The sequence below is a fragment of the Temnothorax americanus genome, unplaced genomic scaffold, assembly GCF_048541705.1.
Source record: "Temnothorax americanus isolate GAGA-0224 unplaced genomic scaffold, ASM4854170v1 Scaffold168, whole genome shotgun sequence".
Classification (NCBI taxonomy): Eukaryota; Metazoa; Arthropoda; class Insecta; order Hymenoptera; family Formicidae; genus Temnothorax; species Temnothorax americanus.
Window position 1 is genome coordinate 36,816 of NW_027509305.1, and position 24,685 is coordinate 61,500.

The window sequence follows — 24,685 nt, forward strand, 5'->3', positions numbered from 1 at the left end:
TATATATTAAAGACTTATATTTCGTTTACTTTATAAAACTGTCTTGCGCTTACTGTATATAACGAACGTTATGTTAATTCAATATATGATTACTGTTTAAGATAATACATTAACTACTCGATACTTTCTAAAAGATATTATAAATTGATTAACGACTTATAACAATTCTAAACTGTGCGAACGAATAAGTTCTTTGCTCAATTACGTTATGTAAAATTACTATTGCGATCTTTCCGTATTTTTTTCGATTAATTATAAGGATATATGCTTCAAATATGGAATAATTATATTTACTAATTGCAAGAAAGAAGTTTCAAAATCCATCAAAAGGACAATTACCAATAGACAGTTAACATATAACATTATTTAATTAGTTCTTGCATAATTCTTTCATTTATAATACTTCTCATTTTGAGATTTAATGTATTCAGAAATCTTTGGTTTCGTTATTCCATATTCGTTATCTTAACATGTATTAAATGTGTTATTCTCTTTATATGTGCCTTGTATTAATTATAACTGATATGTTTGCCTCAAAGATATCCCCTTGCAAAAGTTCTACAAAAGAAAGAGATCATTTCTTTTTCATTTTATATATAATTATTAAGAATATTTAATACATTGAATATCTGTTCATACTTTTTATCCTTGATTCTATTTTGAACCATTTCGTAAAGAGATCTCAGACTTAACTTATTATTGGTAATAAGGTTCTGTTAAACGAAGGGAATATTTTCCTTAAAATGTTTTGTATTGAAATAACATATTGATGATTACATTTATGGGTCTCGACCAAACAATACAATTAATCGTCTTACAAACTTATTAAATCAACGATTCTATTTCTTAATTCGAACATCGTTTCTCCTTCTCCACCATCCTTAGCTCACGCAGCATACGAGGCGTGTACAATATACGTACTTTGATCATTCTTTAATATTTATATTAGTAGCACTCTGATGAATATAGAAACTTTTTTTTAAATATCATATGTGTAATTAATTGTTATAATATATTTTTCATTTAGATTTTGGGACAATTGCCAATTTCCTGGAGTAATAGGTGTTGTTGATGGAGTCCATATAGCGATATGGCCACCGGAAACGATCAGGGAGCATTTATATTTGAATAGAAAGCTTTACCATTCTTTGAACGTTATGCTTGTGAGTGTAATCATGTTTCGTAAAATAGCTACAGTAGATTCATCCAGAGTTATAAAATGTTATGTTAATCGGTCCAATATATATACTTAAATTAACACTTCCAAATTTTAATTTTAGATTAGTGATTACAATGCCAAAAAAGGGGCCCGTTTTTTCTTTTGAAGGTCCCATAGGCTTCCCCAAAAAGGGGACGTTGGAGATGTTTGCAAAGGGGTGGGGGGCGCTTCACTAAAACCAAAATTTTCCCCGGAAAAAAAAAAATTTTATTTGTGTTTAATGATTTTTAAAAGAGGGGTAATTAACAAAAAAGAAAACTTTTTATTTGTTTGTAGCATGATTTTAAAACCCCTGGATTTTTTCCTACAAACCCCTCGCAAAAAAAAACCAACATCCCAGACCAAGCCGTATTTCGACGACACGCCCTTTAAAATTTCAGACCCAAGGAAAAATTGACCCCTATGTTGGGGCCTAATCGTCGTAGGGGAAATAAATTTTGGAAGGAAGAACAAATATGGCGCTTTTTTTTGAAATTTGCGTTTTTTTTCTTTTAAAAAAAAAATTGGGAAAAATAACCCCGTTAAAAAACCTTTTTTTAAAAAAAAAGAACAAAAAAAAAAATTTTCTTATTGAAAACAAATAAATATTTTTAGTCTTTTTAACTTAGGGGTTACGTTTCCCCTTTTGGTTTTTAATAAGGTTTTTTTAAAAAGCTTTTTGGGCTGTCAAAAATTTACAACAAAAAAAACCAATTTTTATTGTCAAAAAAAGAGTTATTTTTTTAAAATTTTACAGTTAACTTTCTTTTTTTTTTTTTAACAAACAAGTTCGTTGAGAAAGCTGTAATAGTTAAAAAAAGGGAAAAAAAGTCAAAACTTTTGAAAAATAATCTAACTTTTTTATGTAATTTAAAATACAAAAAAATAAAAAAGGGGCCCGCCCAAAAAAAAAAAAAGATAATTTTTGGAATATAACAATCCCCAAATTTAAATTTTTATGTATGTATTTTAACACCCCCTATGTTTAATCTGTCATTGATAAATTCGGAAGGGCCTTAAAAAATGGGGGGAAGTCCACGTCCAATAGGTTTTTAAAAAGCCAAAAATTTTCCTTTTAACCCCTTAAAAATTGAAAAATTAGTTAATTTTTGGGAAAAATAATAAAATGTGATTGGAAAATTTCTTAGGGCTTAATTTTAAAACACCGTACCCCGGGGACCGGGGACTCTTTTCCTTCCCCTTTCTTTTTTTTAAAAAACCAAAAAACCATGCGATTTTATGCATGCTTTAAAGGGATAGAAAAAACTAAAAAAAAAGGGGGCAAAATTTTAAAAAATTGGGGAAATTCTTTTTGAAAATTCTAAAAATTTTTGAAAAACCCCTTTAAAAAAACGTCTAAAATTCTCTGAAAAAGTAAAAGGGGTTCCTGTCTCTAAAATTTTTTAAAAAAATTTTCCCAATTTTTTTTTGACCAAGATCTTTCAAAAGGCCCCCCCTTTAAGCCTTTTTCAGAAATTTTTTTGGGGGTTAATTTTCAGTTTTTTCCCCTTTTACGGGTTATTTTTAAAAATTAAAAATTTTCACTTAACAAGGGGGTATGCATTTTATTAAAATTTTACAATTGGGGAACAAAATTTTTTGGACGTAAATTATTTTTTCCGGGGGGGGGGAAGGGGGGTAACGCAACGTTTTTTTCCCAAACGTTTTCTTAAAAATTTTTTCTTTAAAATTTTCCCCTTAAAAAGTTTTCATGCAATTTTTTTCTTTTCAAAAAAGTTTTAAAAAATATACTTTATATATATTTTTTAAAAAGCTCTCTCTTCTCTTTTTTTTTCTCTCTTTCTTTTTTCCCCCCCCCTTCCCCGATGAAGGGGCTAAATGTTTTGGGGGTTAATTTTTTGATATGGGTTTGTTCTAAAAAAGTTTAAAGGAAAAATATACTTTTTATATTTTTTTTGAAAGTTCTCTCTCCCCCGATTTTAAGAAAGGTTTTTTAAAAATTTTCATAAATAAATAAATAAAAAAATAAATGGAAATGGATTTAATAAATACATAATGAAAAAATGAAAAATGAATGAATAAAGGGGGTGTTAAAAGAATGGTTGAAAAAGGGGTTTCTTTGTGGTTTTTTTGGTGTGGTGTGGGGGGGGGTTTTGTGGTGTGGTTTTAAAAAAAATGTGGGGTGTGGATAAATGGGGGTGGGTTGCCTTTTTTTTGGGGCCCTTGCGGCCGTTCGGTTCCCTCCCCTTTCTCTCTTTTCCCCCAAAATTCCCGTTTTCTCTGAAAAAAGGGTCGGACCAGCCCCCGATTTAAAAAGCCTCTTCCTATAGTTCTATTCAAAGACGTAGTTCTACGTGTTGATTGCGGCACATTGGGGTTAGTGCTTTTTTTTAATTTTTTTTCATTTCTTTTAGTTTTTCTAAATGCTTTTTTTGTTTTTAAAAAGCACTTTTCTAGTTTTAAATTCTTGACGATTCAGTTCAAGGTCTCTTCTTGGCGCGTAAAACAATTTGGGGATTTTTCCCTTTTAAAATTTTATTTTTTCTAGTAAAACAAAAAGTTGCTTTTATTTTCTTCTTTTCCCCTTTTTTTTTATTGTAAGAACAATCTACCTTTACCTTCTTTTTTCTGATGATCCATAATTTTTTTTAAATTTTTTTTCCCCTTCCGGCATTGGACTAGAAAAGGGTCGCTTTTAGTTGACGATTTTTTGGGGAAAGGGGGTTTTGTAGTAATCCTGCCTTTCGGGGTTTTTTATTTTTTTTTTTACAATTCACTTTTCTTTATCTTCATTCCTCTTCAAATGTTTAAAACCAAATTTTTGGGACGTGTAGGGGGAATTGCCGGAAAAATCCGTCGCAATAAATTAAAAATTTCACTTTTCGATGTCTAGGGGCCCCCCCAAAAAACCATGATTTCATTTTTTTCACTTTTTTTTGGGTTTTTTCTAAGACTTTTGGGATTTTGGGAGGTATCTTGGGTTCCCAGAAAAAATAATAATAATAGTTCAAATAATAAAATTAATAATAATAATATAATAATAATAAAAACATTTTAAAAGAATAAATAGTATAAGTATCCCGCGAGCTTTCAGCCTGTCAAATTACTAAATCCATCGCGGGAGGACCCAAAAAAGCGTGTTCGGGGGGTTTTCTCAAGCTACTTATATCACACGACTTGATAATGCTATGTGACACCTTATAGTAGAGGGAGTGGCCATAGTGGTCAATTACCTTCTCTGATTTAAATCCCGCTTGAGGTATATTTGCCAACCCAGCTGCCTCGGGAGTAAGAATTTTCAATAGTTGTGCCTCAAGGTCAGTAAAGTTAACAATTTTTGGAGGTTCACCGCCTGTGCCTTGTACATTTCTCCTCCTATTCGTTTCTTTCTTAAGAACGTACATTTTTCAATCTGACCAACTCTATGGAAAAACATAAAAATATATGCATTGTTTTTAATATTCTTCGTGTATTCTTTTACAAATCAGTATACCTTTATCCATTCTTGTACTGTTTTAACCGGTCCTTCTCCGGAGCTATTTAGCTTATTTGTTATTTGCTCCCATATATCTTTCTGCAATGTATAATATAATCATTTCTAATATTGAATACCAATATATATACAAATATATACAAAATTATTATATTTATATAATAACCAATTCTCTTTCCGGCTCTCAGACTTTCTTGAAACTCGACCTCTTATTATTTCCGGATGCTGTTTCAGGGAATCCAGCAGAATTTTCCATTGCTTGTATGTACGTGACATTCATACTAAAGCAATTAATTAAATTATATTAAATTATTAATTACATATTATTATTAAATATACTATATTATTGTATTATATATAGGCAGCGTAGGATTTGACACAATTTTTATATAACTTTCAGTATATATATAGTTTAAGAAGAAGATATTTTAAAATTATATATGTTTTTAAAATATCATGTAATATTTATATAGATATAAGTTATGTTATGACTAAAAGATTACCTATCACTCGAATAACACATTTTATTCTAACAAATGTCTTATTCGTTTAAAACTTCTATTTATTTATATTTATCACAAATTATATATATATAGCGAATAATACAATATGTATAAACAAATATATAGAATAATACGATATAATGTAGTATAATTAATTGTATTAATACATACTTGCGATTTCGAGATAGAACGTGTAACTTGGACGTGGTGGACGGCCCAAGGAGAGAGGAGCGGAGAAAGTGGTGCGAGAGAAGAGAGAAGTGAGAGGGAGAGGCCGGAGGAGGCGGACTGGATGGAGAGGGCATAGAGGAAGATGAGGAAATGAAGGAGACGGGAAAATCGAAGCAGGAGGAGAGAAACGGAGGATGAAAAGGGCTGAGTGATATGGAGGTTAGGAGAGAGGCTGATGGAGCGAGAGGGGGGAGACGAGCGGGGGCAGCAGCACTGACGCGAGATCACGCGGCGCTCGCGCAGGCGCGTCGGTGGTGATGAGCGCGGAGCGAAATGGTGTGCAGACGGAAGAGAGGTTGGCAAGGGGAGCGGTGAGGATAGAGGACGCGGTAGGAGGAGGAAAGTAGATACGGCGGCGCGGGACATCAACGGGCGAGAGGTTGTGTGGGAAAGCGGAGAGGCTAGAGGGCGTAGCAAGAGGAAGAAAGTTGAGACAGCGGCGCTGGATAGTAGCTGAAAAGGGTTGGTACGACTGAGAGGAGAGGCAGGGAACCGAGAAAAGTTGGACGCACTGGCAGAGGTTTGAAAGGAGGCAGGAGTGTAAAGGAGGAAAGTATACAGAAGGTGAACGGAAAAGGTTTAAGGGAAATGCGAAGGAGAAAAACCGTGGAGGAGCGGACTGAGAACTGTAAGTAGAGGAGGAACAAGAGGGGCGAGGGAGAGAAGGGCGGGATTGAAGAAACAAAGGTAGCAGCCCAGGTTACACGGCGAGGGAGCTGAGCGAGTTGGTAGCAGGGAGTATCGATCGGGCGATCGATTGGCCTGTCGAGACAGAGGGTTTGGCGATGGTGGCGCGGCAGGTGCGGAACAGAGCAGGGAGTCGGCTCGACAGATCGATGGATTGAACGATTGAAGGGGCCGGACAGATAAATAGGTGATGGAAGGAGAAGGAGAGAAGGCGACGTAGAAGTGGAACGAGGAAGGGGAGGAAGTGACGAGCGTGCGTGAGCTGGACTTTGGCTGGCAAAAGAAGGAAGGGGAGTGGGAAGGGTGAAGATGGACGAGGATAAAGCGGTGGAGGCGAGGGTATGGATACGGACGAGGACGAGGGCTATAGGAAGAAAAAAGAGTAAGAGGGAGGTAGGATGGAAAGGAGAAAGGGTCTAGGAAAGGAAAGGGGAGGGAGGGAGAGAGGTTTTGATAGTGGAGATGGAGGATGAGAGGGAGAGGGCAAAGTTGCTGGAAAGATTTGGAGAGGTTAGGCAGAGGTGGGGGATTGGGGTGGACGAGAACCTTTCGATGGAAGAGAGGAGGGCAAGGTGGAGGATGCTGGAGAAGGCGAAGAAAGAGAGGGATAAGGGAAGAAGAACGAGGGTGGAAAACAGGAGACTGTGGGTGGATGGAAGGGAGATAGAATGGAAGGAGGAGGAGGGAAAATGGGAGGAGGTATAAATGGAAGGGGATAACGTTGATGGCTAGGCGCGGGAATGAGAAGGAGAAGGGGAGGGTGCTAGAGAAAAGAAGGAAAGCGAGAGATAGTCTAAGGGTAAAGATAGCTGAGGACAGATAGGTGGAGGCGAGGATAAGAGAGAGAGAGAGAGGGAGGGGAAGTTAGAATAGGAGAGAGAGTGGAGGAGAGGAGGAAAGCAGGAGTGAGAGGAGGTAGGAGGTGGAGGAGAGCACGAGAGAGACGGAGGAGAAACTCCACAGGAGCGGGGAAGAGGATCAACAGACCCAGGGCAGGAGACAGACAGGAAGGAAGAGCTGAGACAGGAAGAGGTAGAGGGAGACGAACGAAGACGTGAAGGAAGAGGAGAGGGCTAAGGAAAGGGAAAAGTTTTATTGTGAGGTCGCACTAAGAGATTATATGTAAAGGGTTGGGAACGTCCCTCCAAAACGCCTTGCAACCCTGAGGGGAGTCAATAAATATATCTATCTATCTATCTACATACTTGCGATTTCAACAATCCTATTGCCCAGATACAATAACATATGATATATAAGATATTCTTGTTGGTTATCGTGTTCAATATTTAATATCTTCAAGATATTTTGAGGTTACAGGACAGACGTGAAGGTATTCCTTTTACCTGGCGACTATGTATAGGCAGTATCAAGATGCGCCTCGTCTAGCTTGCATGGCGATGCCGGATTGCGGTTTCCAACTACAAATTTTTCTAGTTATCTCATTTTTTTACTTTATACGTACGCAATCACTCTCAGTGCATATGTGAAAACTGGAAATGTTCACGTGAGATTACAAATTGTGGAGTGCTGCTATTTCAAAAAAATTTTAACATTTGGTAGCCATGCTTATTCTTAAATATGAGCTACTACAATATGAAAATTAAAAAAATATTTTTATTGAAAGTTTAGTTTATTACCATATACATATAATTTACTTTTTAATTATATTATTGTATAAATGGCTCACGGAAGATTGAGCGATTATTCAAAACGTCAGTAATTGTCTATTTTAATTAACATTCATAGAACCGAAATGCGATGCAACCAATGCAATGTTTCACACTATTAAAGAGTTAGGGGCGAGGTCCACGCTGCCTATCGGCGGAGGTGGATGTGGGAGGGGGGCCGTTGGCCCCCCTTGCACCCCCTCGCGTGTGTGTGTGCCCCTTTTATGCATAAATACCGTTGTTTGTTATGATTTTGTTTGTCGCGTAGTACAATCCTCGTCTTCCTTTCCTCCCGCTCCTACTCGGCTTCATGTAAACAACAGTACAAGACATTGACTGCTGTATTTGGATAATAGAGAATATACGGACACTTTTTCTCAGTATACGAACAGAGATAATCGGTCCTTTTAAGGGCCACTATCTATTTATAACGTTGGAAAATTCGGAAAGCCATGTTGGAAAAAACGGGTAAAAAATAAGGTAAAAATAGGTAAAAAATAGATAAGGTACATATTTTTCGGGCTCTCCCGATTGATTATCACTGTCGGAGTCACAACAAAGGTTTTCACCAAGAGAACCGCAAGAAAATATCAAAATTCGGAAAAGGCCCTATTGTAAAGAATTACCAAATTTATTTTTAAATATATATGTGTATATTGTGTATTTTAGTAAATATTAACCTTTTTACTGCTTTGGACGAGAATACTCGCGAGCTGATATCGCCCGTCAGACGCTTTGGACAAAAATACTAGCGCGACAATATTGCCCGTCAGATGCTTTGGATGAGAATACTCGCACGATGATATCGCCCGTCAAACGCTTTGGATGAGTTAACTTGTTTGTTACATAGAAAAAAAAGTATATTAAATCAACACTGATATATTTGTATAAACGCAAGAATATATAATTTTCTTATAAAAATTTCAATTTTTTATTTTAACTTTTTTTTCTTAATTGAACTATATAAAACTTCGTTTTACTATTATATAAATGACTTCATTCAAGCAAGTTTTTTTTTCGTTTAATGCAATATAATCTTATTTCAAGATTATATATTCTTGTGTATATACAAAAGTACATAATATATCAGTGTTGATTTGACACTTTTTTTTCTGTGTAAGGAAACTATAGTCTGACTGTCAGGAGTCAAGTCGTAAGCATTGTAATGTTGCTCTTTGTGTTGTTCCATGCTTTCGAAGTTATCACACAGAGAAATAATTCAAATAAAAATTAGTATTTTTTCTTTATGCATTTTTTTCTTTTTTACTTTTTCTCTTATCTCAAATATTATTATAATTAAAGTAAAAAATTAGTTGCTGATTAAACAATTTTGATTTTTAGTCATATTGTAGTCAAAGCATGAAGATTTGTTTGACAAACTTGCGGCCCAAGTTAACTTCAAAGTCTCTGACGGGCAATATCGTTGCGCGAGTATTCTCGTCCAAAGCGTCTGACGGGCGATATCGTCGCGCAAGTATTCTCCTCTAAAGCAGTGAATGGGTTAAAATAACTTTTAATTTGTTGTGTTTTTTTAACAATATACATTATCTTTACATTAAAAATGTTTATTATAAAAACGTATCTAATTAAAATAATTTTCTTAATTTGAAAAATAATTTGTAATTTGTAATTAAAATAATTTTTAGATTTCTTTATTTTATTTTGTAGTAAATAAATTATGGATATTACATCTTTCTTGTATAATTCAGAATTTAATTTAGATTAAGGTTTGACATTTTATTATCGTTATCACAGTTTGTTTGGAGTCGGTATTAGATTATCTGTCGACGATAACGCATGCTCGCGATCATAAATACGTGAACTGATATAAATATTTCCAACAAAGTTGATAAATTCACATTCATGAACCTCAAAAAGAAGTATTTGTCTGTTTCTCGATTAATACTTTAAAAGCAGTCTCAGAAGCAGTGTCGGTCATTTAAATGCATGCCGCGTTCTACATTTCACTTTCTTTTTTTATTTAAAGTGCACCTAGTTTGCTACGCATGCATAATTCCTCATCCTTACTCTTAATTCATTCGCTTCGATCGTTCGATATTGAGTGCACGCAACTATATTACGCTTTATAAAAAGAGACACTTAATATTTTTCACAAAGCAGTGATATTTATGGTATTCCAGAATTATGCTTTAAAAGATAAATATTTAAATAATGTCAAATCTAAGTGAGAGAGAGAGAGAGAGAGAGAATTTTAATATAATATTAAAAAAATAAAATGTAAAGTTAATTAAAATTGAAAAAAAGTGCAACTTATAGAATTTATTTTTTTCGAAATTTACCTTCAATTATCTTCAACGTTTTGTTTTGTATTATTCGGAAAACGAGTAATAAATGTTGCAATTTTATAACTATAATTATTTTTTTTGCCAAAATCAGTTACCTTAAAATTGAATTAATTAAAATTAAAAGCTGTTTAATTAATTTTTATTTGCTTTATTTTATTAGCTAAATATGTTTAATTTTTGCATTAAATGGATTAGTATTTATTAAAAATTAATTAAAAAATATAAGTTGATAAAAATACTAGACTTGTTTGACGGTTTTTTTGAATCTCAGACCTTCAATTAAATCGACATTTATAAATTCTAGTGGAGTTACAAGAAATTGCATGTGAACGTAATACTAAGGTTACTATCAGACGTGTTAAAACGTCTTATCAGCTTGTGTCAGTACTATATAAATGTTTGAACAGTACTTCGTTCATGTAGTAATGACAGTGTGACAGTGTGGTGCTTTAATGCGTGAGTCAACTTGTTTTTTCTTCATTGTCAGCAAAATCGTTTGTGCTAACGAACGTCGACGATGTCGTTCTCTAATGATAACGAGAGGTAAGTAAATACTATTTATATTTGGCAAAATGTCTTATCATAATCAATTTTTATGTAAAATGGCGACTTTAATAAAATGTAATTTACGGCATACAACATTTTGTTAAATTAAAATAATAAATGTGATAAGATTACTAAGCAAATATATGTATAGCTAAATTTGTGATATAATATAATAATTTATTATTCGTGTCATGCAAAAAGCCAGTGAATGAAAATAAGAATTTATCAATAAAATTAAAAATATACAAGTAAAAAAAAAAAATTTAATCAATAATATAAATAAATATAAAAAATTATGTAATATTAAAAGTGGAAAATAAAATACCCGGATTTGTACCATATAAAACATAATAATTTTATTTAAAATTTTATTTAAAATTATTTTATTTAAAATTTAATAAATATAATTAGATTATTTAACTTATTAATAAAAATTTAATAAAGATTTAATAAATAATTACATGAAATTTAAAAATTATTAGATAATAATTTAAAAAAAAATTAAATTAATAAATTAAATAAAATTGTATTGATAAAAATGATTAGTTAATAGTTATAAGTAGAGACCGGATTGCGATGCCATTTTCCCTACTCCAAGGGTGTGTTAGCGGCCGAGTGCCGCGCGTGAGAATAATTACATAAATAAATAAATATATTTGCTACGTTACACCGCTAGACCGGCGCGGTGTAGAAGGTACTCCTTCTCACGACTGGCTATATAGCACGTGCTTGGAATAGAGAGAACGGCACCGCGATCTGGTTTCTAGTTATAACATTAAAAGTAACTTAAACATTTTAAATCACATTTTAGATTATATTATTAACAAATTTATTAATTTTAATTTATATTAATTATTAAATATTAATTTATATTTTTTAAAAATTTATCCATTTTTTAGAGAAACATACTTTCAAAAACACTGGATATCTTTAATATTGGAGATATATATTGCAGTGTTTAATCAATTTTAATTGATCAACTGGTTAAAGAAGAATAATATCAATATGCTATATATTTTGTGATTATTATCACTGTCAGACTTACTATTAAAGTGCAATGGTCACTTTTAGACTGTGTACTGTTACAACCCAGGTAGCAAACACAAGTCATTTTGACGTCAAATTTTGGTCCTTTACTGACCATTCCTGACGTCACTAACTGGCGGCATAATGACGTTAAAATGACGGTCTAATGTCACAGACAATTGACGTCATGCGCGGATACGTTATTTTGACGTCATTTTCTGACGTCTTATTGACGGCAAAAATAGGTCTATTACGACATACCGGTTTCTAGAAATGTTTTTTATAAAATTAAAATTTTAAAAAATGTTTACTTGATAAATGTTTATAAAAAAATGTTTTTTTTCTTTATCTAAGAAAAAAAGCTTTTTTAACTGTTTCGTTACAAGCCATGTGCGTATAGCCGCTCTCAAGGCGGTCACCCATCCTAATACAGTACCGCGCCCGAGTCGCTTGACTTCGATGATCCAGTGGATAAGTGACGATCTTCTCACCCTGATGCTTCCTTATTAACTGTACTTGTATATAACAGATACATCTTTAAAGTGTTCAAAAATCTTGTAATGATAATCTTCTTGATAGCTATAACACTGCATGAAATAGTTATCATAAAACTATAATCACGCACGCAACTACATCCACTTATACCATAAATTCGCCACTTCAATCATAAAGTTGCAAAACAAACATATTGTAGTTAATTTTGTGGTTTTTATTTTATTCTTACTTTATTATACAATATTAAGAAGTAAAAATAGTTATATTACAAAAAGTTCTTATTTGGACGACTTTAAGACGTCTTTAAAATGACGTCTTTAAATGGTCTAAAAAATGACGTTTTATAAACGTCCATTATTAGTCGCCGATGTCATAAACCAAAAATGACTAAAAATAAACGTTATAATGACGTTATGGAATAACGTCAGTATAATCCGTACAAAATTACCTTTTTAAAAAAAAGGTAAAAAAGAGCGCCAAGTACACGCATAGTAGTGTATATGTTGTTACCTAAAAAAAAAGTGGTAGTATTATACTTTGAAAAAATCTAAGCATTAGTATCTTTATTTCCGAAAAATTATAACCCAAGTGATACACGTCACAAAATTATGTTACCTTATCAAAAAGAAGAGTCGCGCTTCAAGTGATCTATTACAATTACAAAAAAGAAATGATATCTCTTTAAATTAGAGCGCCAATTACAGAGAGAACATGTATATTGCCTCAAAAAATAATTGTCGCACTACTTTGAAAAATCTTTACATTGTGTCAATTAGAGAAGAATGTATAATAACAATTTTATAAGATTAAAAAATTTTATTTAAATTTAACAAGGGAATACAAGATATTTAAATACAAAGTTATTTACATGTGTATTTTTTAATGGCCACAAAGAATTACAGAGGTAACAGTACAAAATAAAAATATTTTATTAAAATACATAAATTTTTTTTGTAAAAAAACTTGGCGCTGCTAAACCTCGAAATTTTAAATAAATAAGGACAACAATAAATAAAAATAATTCAGAGAAGAATGCGATAGGAGTAATATTAAATGATTATCAGCGTGGATGTGGGAGTGAGTGATATGGGTGTGCGTGACGACGCGGACGGCGGATAATGCGGCTTATAATTAAGTATAGAATAAGTTAATTTATTTATTTAAAATTTCGAGGTCTAACAGCGCCAAGTTTTTTTACAAGAAAAATTTATGTATTTTAATAAAATATTTTTATTTTGTACTGTTACCTCTGTAATTCTTTGTGGCCATTAAAAAATACACATGTAAATAACTTTGTATTTAAATATCTTGTATTCCCTTGTTAAATTTAAATAAAATTTTTTAATTTTATAAAATTGTTATTATACATTCTTTTCTAATTGACACAATGTAAAGATTTTTCAAAGTAGTGCGACAATTATTTTTTGAGGCAATATACATGTTCTCTCTGTAATTGGCGCTCTAATTTAAAGTTCTTTTTTGTAATTGTAATAGATCACTTAAAGCGCGACTCTTCTTTTTGATAAGGTAACATAATTTTGTGACGTGTATCACTTGGGTTATAATTTTTCGGAAATAAAGATACCACTGCTTAAATTTTTTCGAGGTATAATACTACCACTTTTTTTTTTTTTTTAGCTAACAACATATACACTACTATGCGTGTACTTGGCGCTTTTTTTTACCTTTTTTTTAAAAAGGTAATTTTGTACGGATATCACGCCTTTTTGTAGTGTTACGCATTTTAATCTTATAAACAATATATCTTATAATCTTATAAACCGTATATATAATACAAGGTATGAAGTTAAAAGTGTTACGGACTATTATTTCTGAAGAAAAAAACAATTTAATATTTTGCTTAGTTTTTTTAAAATAATAATCTGTTAATGTCATTTTTAAAGACATAGTCGCTTTTTGGTCATTTGACGTCATTCGTACAAACATGACTAGTATTTGACGTCAAAATGACTTGTGTTTGCTACCTGGGAACGGACTCATGAAAGCCATCATAGTAAACTATAGCACTTTACTTAATTGCAGAAGATGGGTGTGACTCATATCTATTCCAGAAAACTCAGAGTTGTGTTGTATCAGAAATACTGATAGTTATTAGTACCAACGTTGTTTTAATGGTACGTAAAGATTGTCATGATTTTTCTTGCATGTGACTCTTATATTACATATTTATCGCCGATATTATATATGTTATTTATACAAATTATCACACTTATATCTTCACAAATAATGTAATTTAGTAAAAATAAAATATACAAGAAAAATATATATATATAATGCTACCAGAATGTTAAATAAAATAAATAAATAATTTCTATAAAAATTTAGTTATTAATAGAATATGAAATCTTTCTTAAAATCTATTTTAGCTGTTTTATATATTTATACTTGCTAATCATTATTAAATGCAAGGTTAATTTTCTTTAAGTTTTATTTTGGATACCAGGAATATAATGTGATTTATTTTTTATTAGGCAAGTAGCTTACAAAAAGTGTAAAGTTTACGAAATGTAAGATTAGTTTTCTTTAAGTTTTACTTTGGATACTAAGAATATATGTGATTCACTTTTTGTTAAACGAAAAGTGAGTTACGTTTTTCTGGAACTTTTTCTTATTATCAATATCATTTACATTTTACTCCAATCTATATATTATAAATAGGTTGTTATATCACAATAATTTTATTATCTATAAAAATCACATAGTTTTAAGTTTTTGATGTTTAATTATTAACGTATTATATATACTTTCTATAATAAATTTAATTGACATGTTTGTACATAATCTTTGCATTTGGTGGAACTTATTTTGCACCTACTGAGAGAGATTGTTTAACAGTTTTTATAATTAGTCATTACGAATAAAGGATGTCGTCTATTTAGTGCCTTTTTATGAGTTTATTCTCTTGAGAAATAACAGAGTCAATTAAATTCACTTAAGTGATGGACGCGTGTTATGTAAGAGCTAAAATTAGTAAAGGGTTAGCGGTTATGACACGTTGACGTATTATATTAAACTATTAAAAGAAACATCGTAAAGTAATATTTAAAAAGTTACAAACATGTATATAACTCGATTATTTAGTGTTGTATTATTAAAGTAATTTATATTAAAATCATCACACTCTAAAACATTGCGCGCTGAATATATAACTGTAATTATATATATATATATATACTATACATCTATATAATATCTTCATAAAGTTAAAACTTTGTTACACACATACAAAATGGCATTTTTAAAATTATTCAATCCCTAAATATTATACACCAATCGATATAATCTAATTTTATTATCATTAGTTAAATGACTTCTTAAAGGTTAATAATAATAATGTTTAATTTTTTGATTTTAGAAATGACGTTTAAATGTTGCACTCGCCTATGACTTTTATTAGTTGAACATCCGATAGTTTGTCTAACATATCTGGGGAACTAAAGGAATTAGCGATTGAGTGAGTAATAACTGACCTATCGTCTGTGTATAACTATTATAATTTTATTTTTTTAGATTAATTTAAGTTACATTTTCGTGAATTGATAAAGACCACGTGCGATAATTATGATAAGATAGTGTTTCTTTACCAAATTTGTATATCTTGAAAATATTAACAAGATTTTATATGGATTAAATGTTATCAAATCTTGGAGATATTTTATATGGATTAAATGCTATCAAAAAAGAGCTTGAACTGTCGTTAGCAAAATTTCGTAGGCATTTATTTTATAACTGCATAGTAGCTTGTAAGAAATTGTAGGGGAGACTGGGGCGAAGTCGGCTCTTTTTTTGGTGCCAATTTTTAACAACAAAATAAATGATTTTAGTAAAATATAGTATACCATTGTAAAGAGTGAACCCTTGGTTACAAAATTTATATAGGCATTTTTGATCTACGTGGCTTTGTTCAACCGGTATAGAGTAAAAACGACAAAGGTGTAAAAATCGAAAAATCAAAATTCTCGGGGTGGAGTCGTGTCTTCATATTTTCGGACTGGATTTTAAATAAAGATACATAATTTTGATCATAAAAAATAATAGAATACACTTTATTCTATTCATTGTTTTTTAGTTTAAAAAAATGGAAAGCGGAAAATAATTTCAAGAAAATCAATTTTCTTTTTCGCTAACAATTAAAGCATGTAAAAACAGAGTCTGACAAGCGCACGCACTCGTTGTGTGTCTTACGCCTGCACGAAATGCAGTTTTTCATCGGCTCTGTTTTCTATTATTTCCGAGCATACGCAGCACATATTATTTAGCTTTCTTGACTTCGTTTTGACTTGGAAACGACTTCGCTCCGAACACAAGTTTTAGATTTGGTCGCTCATAAAATATTAAAAATCAACGAAAATTAAAAAACTGCACTGGATTCGTGTTCAGCATGCATTACTCTTTAGAATTACTTACTTTATTGAGATTCGGAGAGGCAAATAATACTTAAAATATTACAAATAACTTTCGACGCGGAAGAAATTTTACTTTTGACCTGCGAAAACACGTTTGCTTCGATAAGAATCACAACATGGCACGTAACCTCACTAAACTCCGTTGGTCACGTGGGCACCATAAGCCGCGCTTACAGTATTTAATGGCGAGTTCACGCAACAAATACAGATTTCGAGATAATTGCAAAAACGACTCCGCTCTGGGGCCGACTTCGCGCACCGGTCTCCTCTATTGATAACATGATAAAGACACATATTAAGTATATTAACATCAAAAAATTATGTTTTATGCTTAGATTTTGTAGCATTTAAAGAGAAAAGCGCTTTACAGTTTCTATAAAAAATATTCATCAGCTTTTGAAATGTTACTGTTATATATAATTATTGCTTTGTAAAATATGTAAGTGTATCCCCGAAAGTAAAATTACGACCGGCAGAAATGGAAAGCCGTCGAGTTGCTTCTTCGACATCGAAAGGATTCACGTCGACACCATTTATATACACGTTTGTAACGGACGACTTTCACTGATGATAACGAGAACGCGCTGGAAGCATTCATGCTTCCGAATTTTTAAAGCGGGTGACCCGCGATATATCGTCAGTTTCTTCGCGTGATCGTTCAACAAATGTCGTGATCGAGTTGTTCTTCGTTTGTCTTGCAACTTTTATACGGACAATTTTAAGACAGATGCGATAATCAGTGCAACAAGACGAAGGTAAGTGACGATATTATATTGAACGATATAAAAATTATTTATTTAAATATCGAACAACGCGATATGACAGTGCGCATTTTGTAAATAATTTGAAATTTGTTGCTTTAAGCAAAAACAAATTTTGAAAAGAAATTTGGAAATTTGTGGTAATTATAAAACTATGAAATATATATATATATATATATATATATATATATATAAAGAAGAGAAAGAATTTAAATAATATATAAAACTACTTTAAGATTATATAATTCCATATTAAAATTATAAAAATATGATATATATGTTGCCACCCATTAATGCAATTTTATATTTTTAAATTGCGACATGCATTTTATTTAATTCTCTCTCTCTCTCTCTCTCTCTGCCTGTGATAAAATAAAATAAATAAATTAATACATATTCACATATATATACAATATAGCAATAAAAATTTTAAATAAGAAAATAAAAAAGGAATATTATAGAAAAGTAAAAAATCCTGGTAAAGACAGAATAAATTCAGAATCTCTACATTTTTCTTGTGCAATTATGATGTACACGGTCGTTTAAGATTAAATCAAGCTAATACTATCAAGTTTATCAATCAGTGTTACAGTGCATAATGTATATCGGTATGTATAGGGTCAAGATGTATGTGATAACAAAACAAAATGCAACGGTCCATTATGCACTCGTTGACCTGGTTGGCGTGTCATTATCAGTGTCATCGTGATAATAACTAGGCCGCCGCGTGAACACGCGGCACGCTCGAGAGTTCCGGTGTGGTTTCATTATCGTGCTCTCCCTAAATTCCCGGCGAAGGAGGTTCGATGGCTTCATCGGAGGGAGCAGTGGGACGCGGGGGTTCTGGAAACAGCGCACTAGCGTTTGAAGTAGTGGGAATGAAGGGGATTGCTCTGATTGGTCGCCGCGTGCGTATAATGCGTGCTGCTGTTTACGTCGTTCACGACCGTGGCAGTCTAGCAGACGAAAAATCAAGCAATTTATGCTTTAATAATAAATTTTTCTACGAAATGTGCGGTAACCTTCCTCTTTCTTTCGCTCATTTATTTGTAAATTATTAAGTTACATGTGCATATTTTTTTTCCTTATCATTTGCATTTTTTCTTGCACTTATTTCATTCTGAAAGTATATGCAATATATCATTTCCCATAAAAACCTATGTTAAAAATGCAGCCAGTTTCATGAAATTTTAATATGTTGTTTTGAAATACAAAATAGAATTATGTGAATTTTTAGGGAACTTTTTACCGTCCCGTTTTGAAAAAAATCTACTCCAAAAACTTAAAAAGTACAATTTTTGGATTAGGGCACACGTGTGTATGCCCTGCTTTATAAAAGTTGTGATTTTTGTTAAAGCAGGGCACACACACATGTGCGTGTATGCCCTGCTTTATAGAAGTTGTGATTTTTGTTAAAGCAGGGCACACACACGTGTGTATGCCCTGCTTTATAAAAGTTGTGATTTCGTTGTGTGATTTCGAGCTTGTAAAGCGCGCCACGAACCTATATGTAACAACTCGTCTCGCGTGAAAAGTGTATGCGTGAACTATTTCGACATATATATTAGTCATTTATGCCTTTCAATACTCAAAATAGCTGCTATATTTTTCAAACTTATTTTGTTTATAACTTTTTAATAAGAAGCGACCCCCGACTAAAACTTTCTGAAGGTCACTCAAAAGGGTGACCTTGACAACATATGTCAAGGTCAAGGTCATCGGAGGTGGGGCCCTAATTGTAAACATTTACCAATTTATTTTAAAATTATTCTAGTTTTGATGATCGGGCTCAATGTAAGCATATTGGAATCGGAATCGGACATTAACAAATATGCAGCGAAGAAAACGAATCATGATATCGCATTGATAGTCCTAGTGATCGTCATCCGGCCTCCGTCTATAGCGACTGCCATCGTGGTATTGACTTCAATCCCGCTATCGCCCGTTAAATACTGTCTTTACCACCACGGAATATCAATGATCGCGTTTGATTTATCTGCCGGATATTTACGGAATGAAAATAAAATTATAACTTTTCTTATTGGCAGAATGCAGAGAGTTAACGACAAATTAATTTTCGTAATTCTCTGAAAGATCTTTTTGTAAGATCAAGTTATCCAACATTATGTGAAAGTGGACTTCTCATAATGTTTTCGCATTCGAATCAAAAATCACTAAATTAGAGGTGTTTATTTCTTTATATCTTGAAAACATTTTGTTAGCAGGTAAGCGCGGGAGGGCAATCGAACGTACATGTCGAGTAATCAAAAAGATGCGTACAGCACGAATGCCAGACAGACAGTGAGTGAACAAGAATAGATAGTAGTGGCGCTTTTAGGGTGAAAAGCCCTTTGGTGAAATGTGAGTGATGGCGCCTCTGTAGAATGAAGGCCCTAGGAGTGGCGCCTCTGTAGGACCACGGATCGCCAATAGTAAACGGGCATGCAGATTACCGACACATTTTGAAAGAAAAATTATTATAAATTTTGAAAGTTTATAGTGAAATCAGAATATTTTTTGGAATTATTTATAAATAGCGTATTTTTAATTCGGCTATGACATACTTTAGATAGGATATCTGCTTTTCTATATTTAATTGCGTGTCAATGCAAATGCGACTAACATAAGCCGGTTTAGCGTCATCTTCAGTGATCTCACTCTCTTCGAGTGCGACAGGTCGAGATGAAGCGACCGTGAAATTAAACATGCGAGGGGAAAACCATAAAGTAGTTGACATATTTAATGACATTCATGTACAAGGTCGCTAATTACATTTCACCAATGGTGAAATGCATGGAATCGCTTGAGATTAATACTTAACGTAGCGAACATCCGTACCTTTACTCGAATGGCATGCGGTAAAATTTGACGTGAAAAGCGGAAATTAGTGTGGAATTTCCTATAACAGACATAAAAATTCCGTTAAATTACATTTCCCCTGTGTGCCACTTGAGAAATAAGAATGTGAAAAAAGATCAATGAATCCGTAAATTAAAAATATGTATATACACGTTTGCTATCTATAAACTTATAACACATTATTCTTGTGGAAATAGCTATTGATATAATTTATTTTAACGTCAAAAAAATTGAGATATTTAGTTAAAAATATAATTTTTAGACAATACGCCTGTTGGATATAATAAAAAAAAAATTATTAATGGATGTCATCCATAATGTCATAAGATTCATATGATGTCATAAGATATCAATAAATAATTTTTATTTAAAAACATTTCTTAAATTATTTTGTTTCTTTAAAATGGTTAATAATTAATCATAATTCTATTATCACGGTTAATAAAGAAGAATGCAAAACAAATGTAATTTCAATGCAAATTTATATGCATCCTAAAATTTTCTACAAAGCGATCTGCAGACCGATGTTGCAATCATAGCTAAAGAAACCGACGTTTTGCATATTGCAATGTATATATATATGTAATGTTGCGTGGTTTATGTGAGGCGTCTCCGCGTCTAGAGTACCGCATTTGTTTCTGCAGAAGCTGCGAGAGAGATTTGTTGCGAGATTCAGCTAGTCACTTCCAGTCGCTGCCTATCCGCGATCGAAATTCAATGTGTATGTACGGGAATGCAAAACGATTTATGCATTTTGATAAACATCTTCTGTTGCGGCTACATTGGCGGCGTGTAATTAGAAGACAGACTCTCGGCGCAGTGCGGCAACGCATCATTGCATGGATTAAAGATTACCTCATCGCGATAATAGTTTTTGCGTGATAGCGTCAAGAAGATGATTCTGGAACTCGTTAAACTATAATAGTTCAAAATAACTTAAAAATAAAAAAATGTGAATAAATTAGATACTTTATACGTTGCTTCGAGAATATTAAGCAGTTTTATTTTTATTTTGTTCTTTAATTATAATGTTAATTAAATGACATTTAATTCCTTGTAATTCATTAGCAATTAACGAATTGTCTGAGCACAGATATTATATATTTGTGTAGTAGATATTGAATAAAAAATTATTAAATATAGCTTTTTTATAATAATGAGTTTCTACATAATTCTGTATAGATTACAATTTGTAATTATTGCTGAAAACCCACTGCGTCAGCGTATTATTTACGAGGAAACAACCATTAACTGTTTTTTAAATGTTCTTCTATATACGCTGTTGATCTCTTTGGCCAGCTGAAGAAACTTTCTCCAGCTCACTGTCAAGAATTTCTCGAGCGATATAGAAGTTTCCATTCTCTTCTAGGTCTTTTCTTCCTTGTTTCGTACGGAGGTGAAATAAACAAATTTTCTCTCTTACCGATCAGTAATCGAACATCGACATTGGCAAATCTATGCAACGGCCGTGAACTATAATAAAAATTACTGCCGCGATCGCATACGCTGACTTAACCGGCGCCAGCGCATTTCTTTCCGCTTGTCTGCTTATTAAGTTCGTAAGAGCTATAATCGGAAACAAGAGCTCACTAAGCATATATTGCTTCGTGAGTATGAAATCTCGATTATTTTAATTAATATCCTGATATATTAATATCCAAATAAATCTTCTTTGCATCGCTTACCAAGCGCTATCCAGCATAGTATCTGAGCTTCGATAGCTATGTTAAATAAATCAATACTAATACCGTGCAAACGTCAGAAAAAATAATCATTGTTAACCCATAAAATATTTATTTACATATATATTATGCTATTAAATATAATTCTAAATTTAATAATTTTATTATATATAATTCTGAAATTATAACAGATCAATATGAAAAATCAATAAGTATCAGAAGATTAAAAAATCAGAAGAAATTAAAGAAATGATAATTTATTTGTAAAAAAATTATTGTGTAGAAAAAACCCTATTCATAAATCAAAAATATCTTTAGACACCAATTATAATATATAAATTTATTTAATTTATATTTAAAATTTTTAATATTTAATTTATTTTGCAATATATTAAAAAATGCGTAAGAAACTGACAATAACTAATATACGTATAAAATTTTGTTGCTCCTTATATTAATTTTTATGTTAAAATTTAATGAAAAATATTGGATAAAAACTTTCGCAGAATTTCTGCTAGATTGGTAACTATTGTAACTTTCGAAATTTACATGACATTCTACAGGCGTGTACAAATACAATATAAATGCAATAAAATATTAAACCAATTTCCTACTATTTATTTTAATCTCGCAATGCCGTAGAAGTTCACTCTTTCGCATCTGCCTTATATTACCTTACAGCTAACTTACCTTACCTATTCTTTCCTTTCACGATCTTGTTCAGGAACGTTCGTCTTGCAACTCTTTGAAAGTTACATAATATAACCCTTTCCAGTGACCTGAAATACCTTTGAGCGCGCTATACGATAAACGAATATTTTCATCCAGCATTATGAATGTATTAACTTTGTTGATTCACAAATCAAGTAAAAAGTCAGATTGCAAGAAAATCACAGTTATTAAATATTTTTATGTTAAGCAACAAATTGTTATTTTTGAGTTATTTGCGAAAAAGTGGCGAGAATTTAATATACTGAATGAAGAACTAATATATAGCAAGATATTTTTATTCTTCTGTAATCAGCTATTATCAAAATCAAATTTTAAAAATAATATATATATTACAAAATTTAAATAACTCAGAATATTTAAATTTATTTTTTAGAAGGCTTTGTTGCTTCCTCATAGAGGAAGCTTTGTTTTCGTAAATTCGTATATGAACCATTGATTGCGTATAAAGTTGGCTCTAATCAACTAGGGGGAAAGGGAGGGGGAGGGGGAGGGGAAAAGAAGGGGGAGGAAGAAGGAGTGGGAGAAGGAGAGGGAGAGGGAGATGGAGAGGGAGAAGGAGAGGGAGAGGGAGAGGGAGAGGGAGAGGGAGAGGGAGAGGAGAAATTTAACCAATTATATATGAAATAGGGGTAGAAAAAACTGGAAAATATAATAGATTTAAAAATAAATCGCTATCTCTCAAATATTTATAATATCGGGCTGATTTTTTTTATCGATAAAGTATCATTTAAGGAAGGTCGGTATTAAATTTGGCGAAATCTGCATATTGTTTTAGTTTTTAAGTGGACAAGTATTTTTAGTATTTTTTAGTGAATGTACATAATTATTTACGCAGTCCCCAAAAGAGTTAAGTGTGAAATCAGAACCTTTGCTAACACAGCTTCCTCTATATGAGGAAGCCAAAACAAATAAATACCGATAATTATACCTCGAATAAAATAAAAACTTGCACAGGAACTATGAGGAAGCAATGTGCAAGTTTCTACTTGCACAATTAAAAACTACGAGGAAACAATGTGCAAGTTTCTACTTGTCATGTCTTTCTTAAAAATTATTTTTTAGGAATGGTGATATTTAACTTTAAGGAGAAAGTAAATTACAATGGTGGTATTTAAATCAAAGAATAAGCAAATTTTGGATTTATTTGGATATCATCCGATTCTCTAGTTTATATATAGCGCGTCTATTATTTTATTTAAGATTTTTCTTTTATAAGGTTTAATATTTTTTTAAACTCAATATTTTTTACGATTATCTTAACGTAATATTTGTTTCCATAAAATAAAAAAGTCATAATTTATATTTACTAAGTAATTATACTAATATTCCAAAACTTTTATATTTATCTAATATTTTAATTATGCCATTTTTTAAATTCAGTTTTAGATTTATTGATTCTAAAATAATGATAAATTTTCAAATATTTAATCTTGTTTAAAATATTTTCAACATTAAATCAATATTATAATACAGAATATTAATATTATAATATCGTAATAAATGTTTTATTAAATTATTTTTTTTTTACAAAAATTGATGAGTGAGACTTTTGTAGGTACAGGTTTACTCTCGCTTTCTGGGTTAGAAAGTTACGCTATTGGCATCGTAAACCCTCTTTTGTGGCGCAACGTGTACCCTATAGACGGGATTAAAATCCGTTCCGCGGTAATACGACCCGCTTTATCTCGATAACCGACCGTTACCGAAGGTGTTCGTAACGTCACAGAATAATAACTGTATTTCAACCTATAGCAAGATGTCGCAATGGTCCGACAAAAAAAATCAAACTTGATTGTAATGATACGCGAGCCGATCGAGAAACAGGGCCGACGAGTGACGTGCCGAATATATGTATTATATAATTACCTACACGTACATTTCTATAAAAAATTAATACAATTTAAACAATTAGTTTGTCATGTTTGCTAGCTTTTTTATGAAATTGATACAACTTATTTTAGCGTCTTTGTTTTATATTTATCTATGTGTGTGTTTTTTGAAAATTATTTACAAATATAAAATTATTTTTTAGCTTGAAGAAAGCAATACACGCATATTTACTGTGGTTTACATTCTCAAACGCAGTCTATAGATTCCGAACAATGGCAGCT

General features: G+C 31.8%; 1 protein-coding gene and 1 long non-coding RNA gene across 3 annotated transcripts in view; one reads left to right on the forward strand and one right to left on the reverse strand.

The window, feature by feature from the left end:
- Positions 1-4,356: 4,356 nt before the first annotated feature.
- LOC143895745 (uncharacterized) lies at positions 4,357-7,502 on the reverse strand. 2 transcript variants are annotated; one of them, XR_013256440.1, is made up of 4 exons: positions 7,417-7,502; positions 4,819-4,933; positions 4,653-4,733; positions 4,357-4,581 (listed from the first exon to the last, which is right to left on the reverse strand). It is a non-coding gene; the product is annotated as an uncharacterized LOC143895745 (long non-coding RNA). The 2 variants fall into 2 exon arrangements; XR_013256439.1 differs by lacking the exon at positions 7,417-7,502 and adding an exon at positions 5,327-5,524.
- Positions 7,503-10,491: 2,989 nt separating this feature from the next.
- The window catches only part of LOC143895741 (uncharacterized), a 58,232-nt gene continuing 44,038 nt past the window's right edge, over positions 10,492-24,685 (forward strand). The window contains exons 1-2 of the mRNA XM_077403075.1: positions 10,492-10,589; positions 15,490-15,588. The gene's annotated coding sequence lies outside the window, so the exon portion shown is untranslated. The remainder of the gene's footprint in view (positions 10,590-15,489; positions 15,589-24,685) is intronic.